The sequence below is a fragment of the Glycine max genome, chromosome 7 (genome assembly GCF_000004515.6).
Source record: "Glycine max cultivar Williams 82 chromosome 7, Glycine_max_v4.0, whole genome shotgun sequence".
NCBI classification, from domain to species: Eukaryota; Viridiplantae; Streptophyta; class Magnoliopsida; order Fabales; family Fabaceae; genus Glycine; species Glycine max.
Window position 1 is genome coordinate 37,721,863 of NC_038243.2, and position 13,976 is coordinate 37,735,838.

The window sequence follows — 13,976 nt, forward strand, 5'->3', positions numbered from 1 at the left end:
TCATCACTGTTTAAATTAAAACCGAGATATAAGATGAATTAGATTAAGAGAGAATGAAAGATGAAAAAAGTCATAAATTTGATCTCATTTGTTAAAAAAATTAATATTTATCAATAAAAAATTATTTTATTTAGAAGGAATATAAATAAGACAGTCATTTAATTATCATTCTTGAATTCATGAAAATCTCATTTAACATAATTAAACATTATAAGTATTTAATATAACATATATGCAATATTTCCCGTTTCCTAAAGAGACCCAAATTTTCCTATCTACAGCACCCATTAACTAATAGTTAGTAGTATCCTTGAAGGAATGATCCTTGCTAGGGCCTCGATAGGATCTTATAGTACCTATCCTATACCTACCTTTAAAAAATAATTTGTACTTGGTCTCTTACCCAAAGGGTAGCAACTTTAATTTTTATCCCATATATTATTGGTTACCTATATACTGAGGCATGCACCCGCAACCCATACTTTAGTTATGTATAAAGTTAATAAATAAGCTAATTAATTAATCAAAATAATTATTTCAAGTAAATTATAAAAATATTTTTAAATTTAAAAAAATATAACATTAAAAGTATCCACAGATAATATTAAAAATAAATAAACATAATATTAATTCGTCCAAGCTCTAGTCATAAACACACATTACAAAAATAATCATTTAACATAACAATTTTTAAAGTTAATGTTCTAATTTATAACAAAAAAATTTAATTAAGCTTCAACATCATACATAATTATTTTTCACAAAAAATTATAGATATAATATATATTATTTACTTAAATGACTTATAATATATATATATATATATATATATATATATATGTATGGTATGTGTTAACTCTTTGACAAGTGTATCAATTCATCAAAATAATAATAAACGATAAGACCGAGTGTCGAGTTCATATGAACTTTGATTGGAATTAAAGTTTATATATATATATATATATATCAAATTTTAAGCAACAGAAGGATTACAAGCAGTTATATTTCATAGTTAGAAGACAAAATTGTAAAATTCAATGATAACAAAGGATATAATTAAAAAGAGAGCAAGATCCAAGAGACAAGAAAAACAAACACTTTGGATTTGGAAAATGACACTTGGTGTAGATTTTGTAGACGTTTCGAGTGTTTGACCTACCAAAAGTACTTTTAATGCAATGTTAAGATTTTTTTTCACCATTTAAAGTTATTCCAACTATTACAGTCACCAACTAAACTACTTTAAACAAGATCTCTCATGTGAAAGAGCCTAAATCACTTGATTTCACTCCTAATCCCTAATAAAACTAAACCAACTAACTTGCTTTAAGAATAAAGATGCATAAATAAAGCTAATTAACACTAGATATGGGTTACTTAGAAGTTCCTTCAAGTTCTTAGAGTAAAAACATTTTCAATGGTTACAACCCTATAACATACATGTATATGAGTGATCAAATCATAAACAAAGCAATAAACATAAAAAAAGAAGCAATAATACTGAAATAACATTAAATAGATAGTAAAAATCATTACATCACAAAGTTTTTGTATCCAAGTCCCCAACAATGGGTAAGTTAGCCTCTCATAGTCACGAGAGACTCAAAACAAGAAGATGAAAGAAAGAAAATGGAAAAAATGGAAGATGAAGAGCTCCTAAAGTGGATTTTTTTTCTTCAGAAACATGTCCTAGACGAACTCTCCCCAATGAAATAATGCACCCCTTATAAAACCTCTCAAAACGTTGCATTGCCATGCTTTTCAAAAAATCATTGTGCACTATTCTTACATGTGTGAGCTAAGCGCACATGCATAGTACAACTGACTTAAGTGATTGTGCGTTGAGTCTGCATATGCGTGCTTAGCACACATGTACGTATAGTTGGCTTGAGGAAACCACCAGACACTTGACACGTGTTTCTCCACCTTGGCCTCTCGCATTGACGCATTGAGCATAGTGCTTCAATTCTTCACACATCTTCCAGTCCTTGGTTTATGTACTAAAATTCTACAAAATAAAACAAAATACTGTAAATTCACTAACTTTAGCATTCTTAAACTAAAAATTCAAAAGAACCTAAACTCCTATCTTTTTAGGTCAAAAGGAGCATTAAAAGAAAAAAATTAGATAATTATTATGTAATTTAAGTGTAACAAACTAAGTATGCAAAACAATTATCAATACATACATGTGTGTGAGAGACATGTGCAGGATAGGATGTGTCTTATAGTATCTGTACCTGCATAAATTCGCAGGTAAATGCTTGTTTCCATACCTAGCTCCCATATACGGATCATTACCCTCTTTGTTTGCAGATATTTTTGTAGGTATCCGTAAAATCTGGGTAACTTTGACATTCCTAAAATTTACCCCATGTTTGATAGAAAGAAAAAAAAAATGAGGGAGAAAAAAAATTGAAATTTAAATTGGAGAAAAAGTAAAAGGAAAAAAAATTAAAATTCTTATTCCTTAAAGTCAACTTTTTTTAAAATTTTCCTTCTATTTTTTCTTCAACCAAATAAAAAAATATCGTCATACATATTTTCTTTCCTCTCAAATTTCTTTTCTTTCAATTTCATTTCTTCAAAATGGACCTCACTTAACACGGGAGAGTATTGCGGTCCACATACAGAAGAAAATAGTAGACGTCCCATGAGGGGTGTAATTATAATACGAGGTTTCTCACATACGGTTCCTCAGTGAAATATAATATCAAATGTTGTCCTTAGTAAAGAAAAAGAACTTAATTTAATATTATTCACGCTTGCTACTTGCATAAAACTTGTGCCATTTATGCTATTTGTTAGAGTTTGGCAAAATCACTTTCCCATGCTTTGCTTGGATCTACACAAGATTATGTATCCAATAATACTCTTAATCGGCCACAAGATATGTGAAGACGATTAGCAATTTGATTAGCGTGGTTAATAGAAAAAATGAAGTGGTTGCAACTTCAAGGATCGTTTTTTCTTTCTAAATCAATGACGTCGTTCTCGGCAGCCATGCGTACGTCAATTCTCTGTATTATTTATGAATAAGAATATAAAAATCCATGAATCGACAAAGGAATATGCGAGAATTTCCTTCAACATGATGCAATTCTTTCTTCCTATTCCCACCTGCTAAATAATAGTCTTACTCAAACAATTTAAGGAACTAAAATTATAGTAATAGTTTACTCAAATAAAAAAGCGGAAAATGTTTTGTTCTCTTTGACTCTTGTCTCTGTTTTTATGGGGCTCGGCAACCTTTTCTGACTAGGATATTGGTATACAATTTCTTACCTGCCATAATAAGACGCTTGACGTTCTAGATGTCATTAATAAAGACAAAGGCTACTTTCTTTGACATTGTTTACACAGAAAACTAATACTCGTAAAAAATGACTTCGTTTCTATGGGAGAGGATTATAAGAACATAATCAAATAATTAAAAAAATAAACATAATATTTAACATTGTCAATATATTCAATCGTTATTTTGCTAATAGAATTTTTTGTATTAAATTTTAACTTATATTTTTCAAGACATTCGTTAACTCTTTTACGTTTTTGTAGTACTTTCTTAATCACCCTTCTAAATATAATTCTCAAGGCTCTGGGAAAATATTTTAGACAAACAAGTGAGGGTGTTAGCTAGGTGATCACTCATGTGGTGTAAACAACAAAATTTAGGTAAGTGTATTAAGCTTCTCTATTATATTAGGATTGACTAAAAACATGAAAGTCATCGACCAAATGTTTAAAAATAAATAAAATAATTGAAAAATCTGGAAACAAATGTAAACATGTAGGGTTTTGTATTTTTCTTTTATATATTATGAAAAAACATGAACTGAATTCAGAGGGAAAAACAGTTCTGGAAAATTCTCCTTATTGATAAAAAAAAAATCACCAAAAAATCATTACAAGAATTGTTATAAACACAAGCAAAGCTATGGTTCAGAAGATAACTAACTAACTAAGAATGTAAGTCAATAACTAACTAACAAAATTAGTTATTAACTAAAAAACTAAAAAGAAAATAAAGGAAATACAAATGGTAGAGAAATCATCTAATCCTAATATCCCTTCTCAAGGTGGACAATATTTGTTCTTTCATGAAAAGAGGGATTCTTTGCAAGCTGAATTGCAGATTCATTATCAGAAAAAGTGCAAAAATGAATAGGACTAGAGAGATGAAGATCATCACAAAGATACTTTAGCCATTATAATTCATGGGTAAGAGAAGCAAGAACTCTATACTCAGCTTCAGTAAAGCTCCTGGAAACTGTTGATTGCTTCTTAGCCTTCCAAGAAATCAAGGAATTACAAAAAAAATAAACACAATAGCCAGTGACTGACATGCGACTAACTGGACACGTAGCCCAATCAAAATCAGAGAAAGCTTGGATCTTCAGGTCATTATCAACAGGATAGAAAAGACTTAAGCCTAGAGCACCCTTCAAATATCTCAAAATTCTTAAGGTATCCTATAAGTGAGGAGTTCTAGGCTTGGAAACGAACAGACTAACTTGTTGCACAACAAAAGCAATGTCTGGTCGGGTATTGGTTAAGTAAAGAAGTCTTCCAATAAGTCTCCTGAAAGAAGTGACATCCTCTAGAAGATCTCCCTCATCAGAGTTCAATCTAACAAAAGCATTGGCAGGAGAATTGGCTGATTTGCAATCAGTAAGACCAAATTCATAAAGTATTTCTAAGCAATACTTTCTCTTATTCAAAATCAAGCCAGTCTTAGATCGTGCAACCTCAAAGTCCAAGAAAAACTTTAAATCTCCCAAATATTTTATGTGAAATTGATCATGAAGCTGCTATTTGACTACATTGATTTCAACTAGACTATTTCCAGTAAGGACAACATCATCAACATAAACTAATAATGTTGTAAAGGAAGAAAGAGTTTGTTTGACAAACAAGGAATAATCTGAAGTGCTTTGAACATAGCCAAGTTGAAGAAGGGTAGAAGTCAACTTTTGATTCCATTGCCTACTAGCTTGTTTGAGGCCATACAGAGATTTATGCAACTTACATACAAGACTAAGATCATAAATGGGCATACCAGGGGAGGTTTCATGTAAACCTTCTCATGAAGGTCTCCATGTAAAAAAACATTATCCACATCAAGCTGTTGAAGAAACCAATTATTTGCAACAACAATAGATAAGAGAAATCGTACAAGGTCAATTTGGCAATTGGGGAAAAAGTTTCAAAGAAATCAACCCTTTCTGTTTGAGTGAAACCCTGAGCTACCAACCTAGCTTTATATCTTTCCAAGGTACCATTTGCTTTGTGCTTAACTTTGTAAACCCATCTACAACCCACAAGAGGTTTTCCTTAAGGAAGTTTAACCAAAGACCAAGTGTTGTTAGCCTGAAGAGCCTGCAGTTTTGCCATCATAGCTTTTTTCCAGCAGTCAAGTTTGTTGGCCTCTTTGAAGGAATAAGGCTCAGGATGAGCAAATATAGACATGCAAAAAGAAGTTAGATTAGTAGAAAATTTAGAATAAGAAAGAACATATTGCAAAGGATAAGGAGTTGTAGAATGAGTAGAAGCAAAATGAGAAGAAATATTGCCATAGTGGTAATCAGAAAAATAACTAGGAGGTTTCTTGAGTCTAGTAGAAAATCTTACAAGACTTGCAGTGATTGGAAGTGTACCATTGTGAGAAAAAAATTCAGTAGAAGAAATGGACAAAGGGTCTATTACATGATTCTGATCAGATAAATGTTGATGAAAATCTTGAGTTTGAGTAGAAATATCAACATCAACAAGGGAATCAAAATTAGACAAATCAGTAGAAATACCATCGGAAGTTCCATGATCAGTGTTGTCAACAACAAAAGGAAAAACTTTCTCATAGAAAATCACATTTCTTGAAACAAGAAAGGAATGAGAATGAAGATTAAAGAGAAGATAACCTTTTGTACCAGTTTTGTAACCAATGAAAATGCACTTGGAAGCTCTTTTATCAAACTTAGTTCTGTCTGAATCCAAAGTGTGAGCAAAAGTCGAGCAATCGAAAGTTCTGAGGTTTGAGAAATCAGGTTTAGAACCAAAAATAAGTTCAAAAGGAGTTTTATTATGAGGTAAAAAAGAGGATGGTAACCGTTTGATAATATAGACGACATGTCTAATAGCATAAGACCAAAAATGAATAGGGAGTTTAAATTGAAATAACAAAGCACGACCAACATTTAAAAGATGTTGGTGTTTTCTCTCAGCAATACCATTATGTTGAGGAGTCTCAGGGCAAGAGGTCTCATGAAAGATGCCATGTGAGTTGAGAAAATCTGTTAAACAGATTTCCCTATCATTATTTGATCTGAATTTCTTCAATTTAACTAAAAACTAATTTTGAATGAAAAGTATAAAATTTGGAAGAACAACTTTAACCACGGCTTTAGTCTTTAATAAGTAGATCCAAGTGAATCTATTGAAGTCATCAACAACAGTTAAAAAATATCTATGACCTTCAAAAGAAGGAATAAAATAGGGACCCCAAATATCAACATGAATTAAGTTAAAAAACTTTGAACTAACAGTAGTACTAAGTGAAAAGGGCAACTTCTTTTGTTTAGCATAATGGCAAATGTCACAAGACTGAATAGAATCAAATGAAATTTCATTGTATTGAGAACATAGCTCTTGCAAAACTTTATTTGAGGTATGACCTAGCCTAGAATGCCATAACATGGAACTATCAGTAGCATTTACAATAGAATCTGGAGTAGAATTTTTGTCCAAAACAATACAAGAATCTGTAGAAAAAGAAAAAGACTTCAAATCACTGGAATCCTATAGATGAAAAAGACCATGGTGTTGCATAGCTACTCCAATCATCTTGAAGTTGGAGGTCTGCACAATGAGACAAAAGGATTTACAAAAAAGAACTAAGCAATCAATGGTATGAAGCAGTTTAGAAATGGAAACTACGTGAACAGAAAAATTAGGAACATACAGAACATTCTTCAAAAGCAAATCACCTAAGTGAATATCACCAACAAAGAAATCAGTAACAAAACTATTGTTAGGAAGTCTAACGTGAATTGGTTTGATTTTCTTAAGAAAGGAAAAAGAAGATTTATTAGGACATATGTGATCTGTGGCACCACTGTCAAGAATCCAGAGAGAAGGGTCAATACCTGACTGATTAACCATAGAATGTTGAATGTGATTAATAAAAGTAGAAGAATCCTTGGTTTGTTGAAGAAGAGCTATGATGGCATTGTATTGGTCTTTGGACAAACGAAACTGATCTTAGGTTGAACTATCCTCCAAAGCAACAGTTTGTGAAGTTATATCAAAATCTACTTCAGCCATGCTAGCAGAAGACTTGAAATTTGAAGAGCCTCCTTTACCATGATTCCTATATCCAACAAGAAATCCATGCTTGAAAAAGCATGTTTCAATAGTATGGTTGGTTTTTCCACAATGAGTACAAAGCTTATTGCCTTTAGGTCCTTTACCAGAATTACTAGGAACCATGTGATTATTGGAAAAACTTTTATTAGAGGAGGTGACATTGTATTGTCATTGACTGAGAAAAAAGCAACAGTATTCGTAGGTGATTGTGAAGTAAAATCACCAATAAACTCTCTTTCATGCTGATGTATAAGAGAAAAAGTTTTAACCAAGGAAGGCATAGGTTCCATAACCATGACTTTGAGATTTGACAGATGCATACACATCATTGAGGCCACGCAAAAAATGGATCACACAGTCATCTTCACGTTCTTTCTTAAGTTTGGAAATGAGCCCACAGGAACAAGGACTAGAACAAGGACTAGAACATGTACGCAGCAAAAAACATCTATACATTTCTAGTTCTTTGCATAGAATCTTTAAACGAGTATAGTATTCAAAAATGCTTGAGCTACCTTGCTTACAATTTTGGATTTGATCTTGAAGATCATCAATGCGAAACTTATCAGAATGTGAAAATCGATCTTTGAGATCTTTCCAGATTTAAAAAGCTGAATCCATTCACATCACCGATTGTTTGATAACAGGACTCATGGAACGAGTGAGCCATGACATCACCATGCGATTGCAACGCCGCCAAGCTTCATGCATTGGATCTGTTGGTGGAGGACAAGGAAGTGTGCCAAAAAGAAAATGGTCTTTGTTCTTGGATTCAAGCGCCACAACCATATCACATTCCCATTGATGAAAATTGCTTTCTGTCAATGGTGGCGAAACAAGAACAACGACAGTATTTTCTCCAGGATGAAGAAAATATGGATTGGCAGGATTGATAATGTGATCAGAAGTTGAATGTTGATTGTTAATAGTCATGATCGATCAAGAAAAGCAAGAAGAATCGAAAACGAAACTGAATTTCATATGAAGAAACACAAAAGGATGATGAACGAAGAAGGCTTTGTGTGAAGGGATGATACCTTGAAAGAACATGAACTGAATTTGGAGGGGAAAATAGTTTCTGGAAAATTCTCCTTATGCATTGATAAAAAAAAAAATCACCAAAAAATGATTACAAGAGTTGTTATAAAGACAAACAAAGCTACGGTTCTAAAGATAACTAACTAATTAACTAAGAAGGTAAATCAATAACTGACTAACAAAATTAGTTATTAACTAAATGACTAAAAAGAAAATAAAGGAAATACAAATGGTAGAGAAATCATCTAATCCTAATATATTATAAATAATACACTACTATAATGAGGTCTATCCGACTCTTGCTTTTCTCCTCCATTAGACTTTAGTCTAAAATCTTACTCAAATGGTTGAAACTCAATTCTACTCATATCAACATAATGTAATTGAAATGTAGGATTTTGTTATTAATTATCCATTTTTATTTAATTTTATTCCTATTTGACCTTTTTTTATATAAAAATGTGTTAATTTGTGCTAAGGTTGCGTGTTTTTAATAATATTCATTTTTCCCATAAAGAAATATGTTGATTTTAAACGGAGAATTTAATTAAAATGCATTATTAAGACTATTTTTTTTAAGTCGGCAAAGAAGAAACTTTTATATAAAATATAGGCATAGGAAGTGCCCTAAAATTATTAAGACTATTTGCATTTTGAGTGTTTCAGTGTTTTGTGTGTACACACATAAATTATAATCACGTAAAGTGTCCTAAATGAATCTGCATACTTTATTTTTATTACTGGCAAAACATATTTATTGGATTCTTAATAATGCACAAGGAGTGTCAAAATGTAGTTTAGTTAAGCCCCTGTGAGACAATGGGGGTCCTATAGCACGTAGTAGAGATATATTTCCTCTCTCTCTCTCTCTCTCTCTCTCTCTCTATATATATATATATATATATATATATATATCATTTATCATGGAAATAAAAATAGCTATTTATAAACCATGTTGTGAAACTTAGAAATATTTTGTCAAAAAGTGAAGCAGTTATCACATGTCAAAGCAAGAATAACAATTGTTGATTCCAATTGCTTGTTTCTTATATATACTGTTGGACTTTTAAATTTTCATACAAAAGAAAACACTTTGCTGGATGCTTTTGTTTTTGTTTTTGGATCGAGTGCTGCCCTTGTAATTGGACGAACATAATGAACTGGTAGCTGGTGGGCTATATCATAGACGAAGCAGGAAAGGGGTTGTTACTCTCACATCCTATTTGCTATTTGCACCCCCACTTTTTAAAATTTCTATGGAAAAACATACCTTCCGTTATTTTTTATTTTTTTATTAATTTAAATTTTTAATATTAATATTTAATAAAATAAATTTAAACTAAAAATTTTAATCAAGCTACTAAAAAAATTCAAAATAGAATATTATTAAAACAATATGTACTATAGAAATAATATTCTGTTTAATAATGTACAAATGATAGTATGTTTTTGTTCAAAAACATGTAAGAACTCCCATTGAATATGCTCTTAGAGGTTAATGTCAAGAAAATAATTAAATGATATCAGATGATCGTGGTGATAAAAATTTAGCCAGCCTTAAGGAGTTGTTCTTTGCTTCTCACTAGAAATCTTATGTTAAACAATACAACAGAAATATGGGTTTCTCTTTGTTTAACTTTTTTTTCTTCCATTGGAGTAGATGACATGGAGTTGTTTAAAACATTTAAACCATAAATAATATATTTTTCAAATATTATAAGACCAGTAAAATTAAGTTAAGCACATACTTTAATAGTCTTACTATTGGAGTGATTTTTTGTAAATTATTTAAATATATGTAAAATTATAAAACTCATAAAATTAAAATAAACAGTCCATCTATATAACTATACATGCTCTTAGATTGATTCTTTGCAATTTGTTATTTTTAAAGTGATTCGTTTTCGTCAATTGAAATTGTTCCTTGAAGATATTATCATTTTTTATCTGTTACTAGGACATTTGAAGAGAAAAAACTATTTTATTTATTTATGTATCATTTTAAAATTTTATGACGTCTTAATTTTATATTCTTAAAAAAATAATAGATAGCAAATAAAAGACATATAAATAATTATAAAAAAAAATAATTACTGTTTATTATTTTATGCGGAATTACTGTTTGAATTATGTATTATAAGTCTATAACCCTAGACAATAATAAATAGTAAATAATTTAAAAGCTACTCTTACGTACGTTGACATATAGTGACAAAGTACTTGTAGACAAATTAATTAATTAATTAATTAATTCTTGGTTTAAACTCCAGGCCCAAGTTCGTAATTAAAAGATGGTTCCCTAGTAATGTCATTGAATTATCATTAAATTTGCATGATCAGACCGGTCTACAGGAACCTACGACCTGATCTACATAAAGTCTGGCCTAAACTGATCTATCTAATTAAAATGGTAAGCTCAGACTTTTTTAAAAGCCTATTAAATTAAATAGATCAGATTTAGACTTATTAAAAAGCCTTATAATATATATATATATATATATATTATTTTTTGGGTACCAATATATAATATTATTTTTTGGATACAATTAATTTTTTTTTTGAAACTATCAGACTTTAATTACACATTACTACTTCATAACTTTTATTCCTATAATCAAAGACTTTAATTACAATTTAGGAGTGAGTCATGTGTCATTTTATATTCCTCATATTTATTGTGAAGAAGACTTTTAAAAAGGCTATCAGACCAGGTCAGACTTTTAAAAAGGTCAAGCCGAACCAAAATAAAAGTCTTTGATAGGCTATAGGTCAGGTTCAGGCCTCAAAGATTCATCGTAGGCTAGGCTCAGGCCTTTCAAAGTCTGACCTGGCCCTGACTTATTCACACCCCTAACTTAGAGTAGACAGAATAACAAACAAGGATCAAAGTACTTGAGTATGAAGAAAGAAAAAGGTTGTTGATGCAGTCACGAAGATATCTTACTCTCAGAATGTGATTAAATTATTTTCAACAGTTAGCTTGGTCGGAGGAGGAGGCAGAAAGAGTGAGTAATCTCTCTCTGCTTTGTTACAAACCACAGTCACGGAGCCCTCGACTTCAATTCAGACACTCATTCTGAGACAAATCTAGTACTATACTACTTACCTCACACCCAACCACTTCTCGTGTTCAATTCCCCACTCCAGCTGTTTTCTTTCTGTATTTTAATGTTATGCTATGGAAGTTTTCAACCATATGAAATAATAAAGGGTGAAATGTATTTTGGCCTGAACACCATCTGAAAGAGGAAAGGAGCCTATTTTAATTTTATATGAATTTAGACAAAATAAAACAAAAAAAGGACCAATTTTGCCCAACCCAATGGGGGCAACAAGCCAGGCCGAATAAAACACAACCGATAAGAATTTTGGGTAGGGACGGGAAGAATTAGGAGTAAATTTAATATAAATTTTTTATCTGAGGCAAAAGTTCCTCAAAGTAACATCAACACAAACTCAAATTTATTCCCCTAAAACATGTTAATAAGGAAAGTGGCAAACATGTTTATCAAAATCATAATCAAATTTTATTAGTTCTAAACTCAAGTTTTGTGATTCCAGTCATGGAACCTAACAAGCTCCAAGCCAACTTATTTTTAATGCTTGGCCTGTTAGGTTAGACGATCTATTTTGACAAATCTCATATTAATCCTTACCCTTTGTGCTTGTTTGGAATCTCATCAACAATGCTTAGTAAAAATTCAAATAAAATTTTATCAAAATACATGAAAGTTATTCTAAGTAACTTCACTTTAACTACGTCCATTTTCCCATAACATAAAACCAAACACCCCATACATTTTAAAAGGGCGGAATTGCACTTTTTGTCTTTCATCTTTTATATTTTTACAAATTTTATTACTAAATTATGAAATTTGCATATTTTGTCACCTAACTTTTAAAATTTCACCCATTTTGTTATCAATTTTTTTTTTACACATTTTGTCATCCAACATGTAAAATTTTGCGCATTTTATCATTTAATTTTCAAAACAAAATTGTTTAACAATAATATAGGAGCAAAATTTTGAAAATTGAGTAACAAAATGTGCAAAATTTGAAAATTAAGTAACAAAATATGCAAATTTGTGGCAAAATTGGCCAAAATGTGAGAGATGAATTCAAAAAATTGTAATTAAGCCTTTTAAAAATGGTAACTTTGGTCCTTGTATTTCTAAAATATAATAAATTGCATTCTTGATCCTATATTTTATTTTGATTTTATCAAAGACTAAATCTACCACATTTAAAAAAAATCAAAAACCAAAATCATTATTTTTAAAATATAGAGTAAAATTAATTTTAATTAAGTCTTTGAGAAATCTACACCACATTTTATCTCATAATAAAAATACCAACTATAATGACCTGTATAATGTGCTGAAGTAACCAATTTTGGCAATCCTATTATAACCCGTAACCTTTGAGTGAAGGAATTGACACCAAAAGTCTTTCTCCGATGATCATTTGTCAAATTCAAGTATATGTCAACTAATCGTCTTAAAAGAATTGAATAAGGGACTAGGTGAAAATGATTTTACATTAGATCTCTAAAAAATGATTGAAATTAATTATGATAAATGATCATACGCGCAATATTTCAATTAATCTTAAGTGGGAAAACATTCAAAGAAGAAAATGGTTGTTTTGATGATAATTAATGATGCATAGATAATGAAATCATGAGTTTGGAATATTACTTTCTAGCTTGGGTCACATTCTTGACAAGTCCATATAATTCAGAAGATGACCCATTTTTGCTTGGCAATGATACAATTTTTCCATCTTATTGAAGTATTAGACAAAAATAAAAGCAAATTTGGAACTGTGGAGCTGTCTAGTAAGATTATTACATACCTCATAGACATAGTCACCACCATTTTGCTTTCGTTAGCAACTGCAAGTGAATGCTGAATATGACCTTCACGTACCAATACCTCATGCAATTAATTCTATTTCCCGATCCTAACGTGAATGTGAGGGCATGGCCCCTACCCGCTCTTCTTGCTAGGCAAAACGGTAACAACCCTAACCTCAAATCACAATCACTACCCATATTGCTAACTATTTGAAGAGCTTTTGATCGGAGCAAACCCTCATGCGAAGTTATGAACTATATACATTTAAATTTCCTTGATAACGAGACTATGTGATTATATGGTTGGACTCATGCATGACATTCATTGAAAGACAGATCATGCACCAACTGTGTACTCTTGTGGGCATTGCCCATGTATACAAAAAAGTGAGATACAAATTTGTTTTTTTCTTAAAATATTTTAGTGTTGCAATATGAAAAACAAAAGGAAAGAATACATGCTTGTATAACTTATTAAATGTATATGTACTTATAAATTCCTAAACAAAAATAAACAATTTTTTGGTAAAGAGATTTGTGTTATTTTTTTCCTCTTTAAACATATAACACTATTGTGCGTAACTAATTATATATAATGACTATTTTACGTAAAAGAGTATATGTGCCTTACATTAACTCTTGCTTCGTTGGCCACGCTAGCTATCTACAAATGTATAGCCATACAGAAGTTGTCTTTCATGAATCTCTTTATAAAATT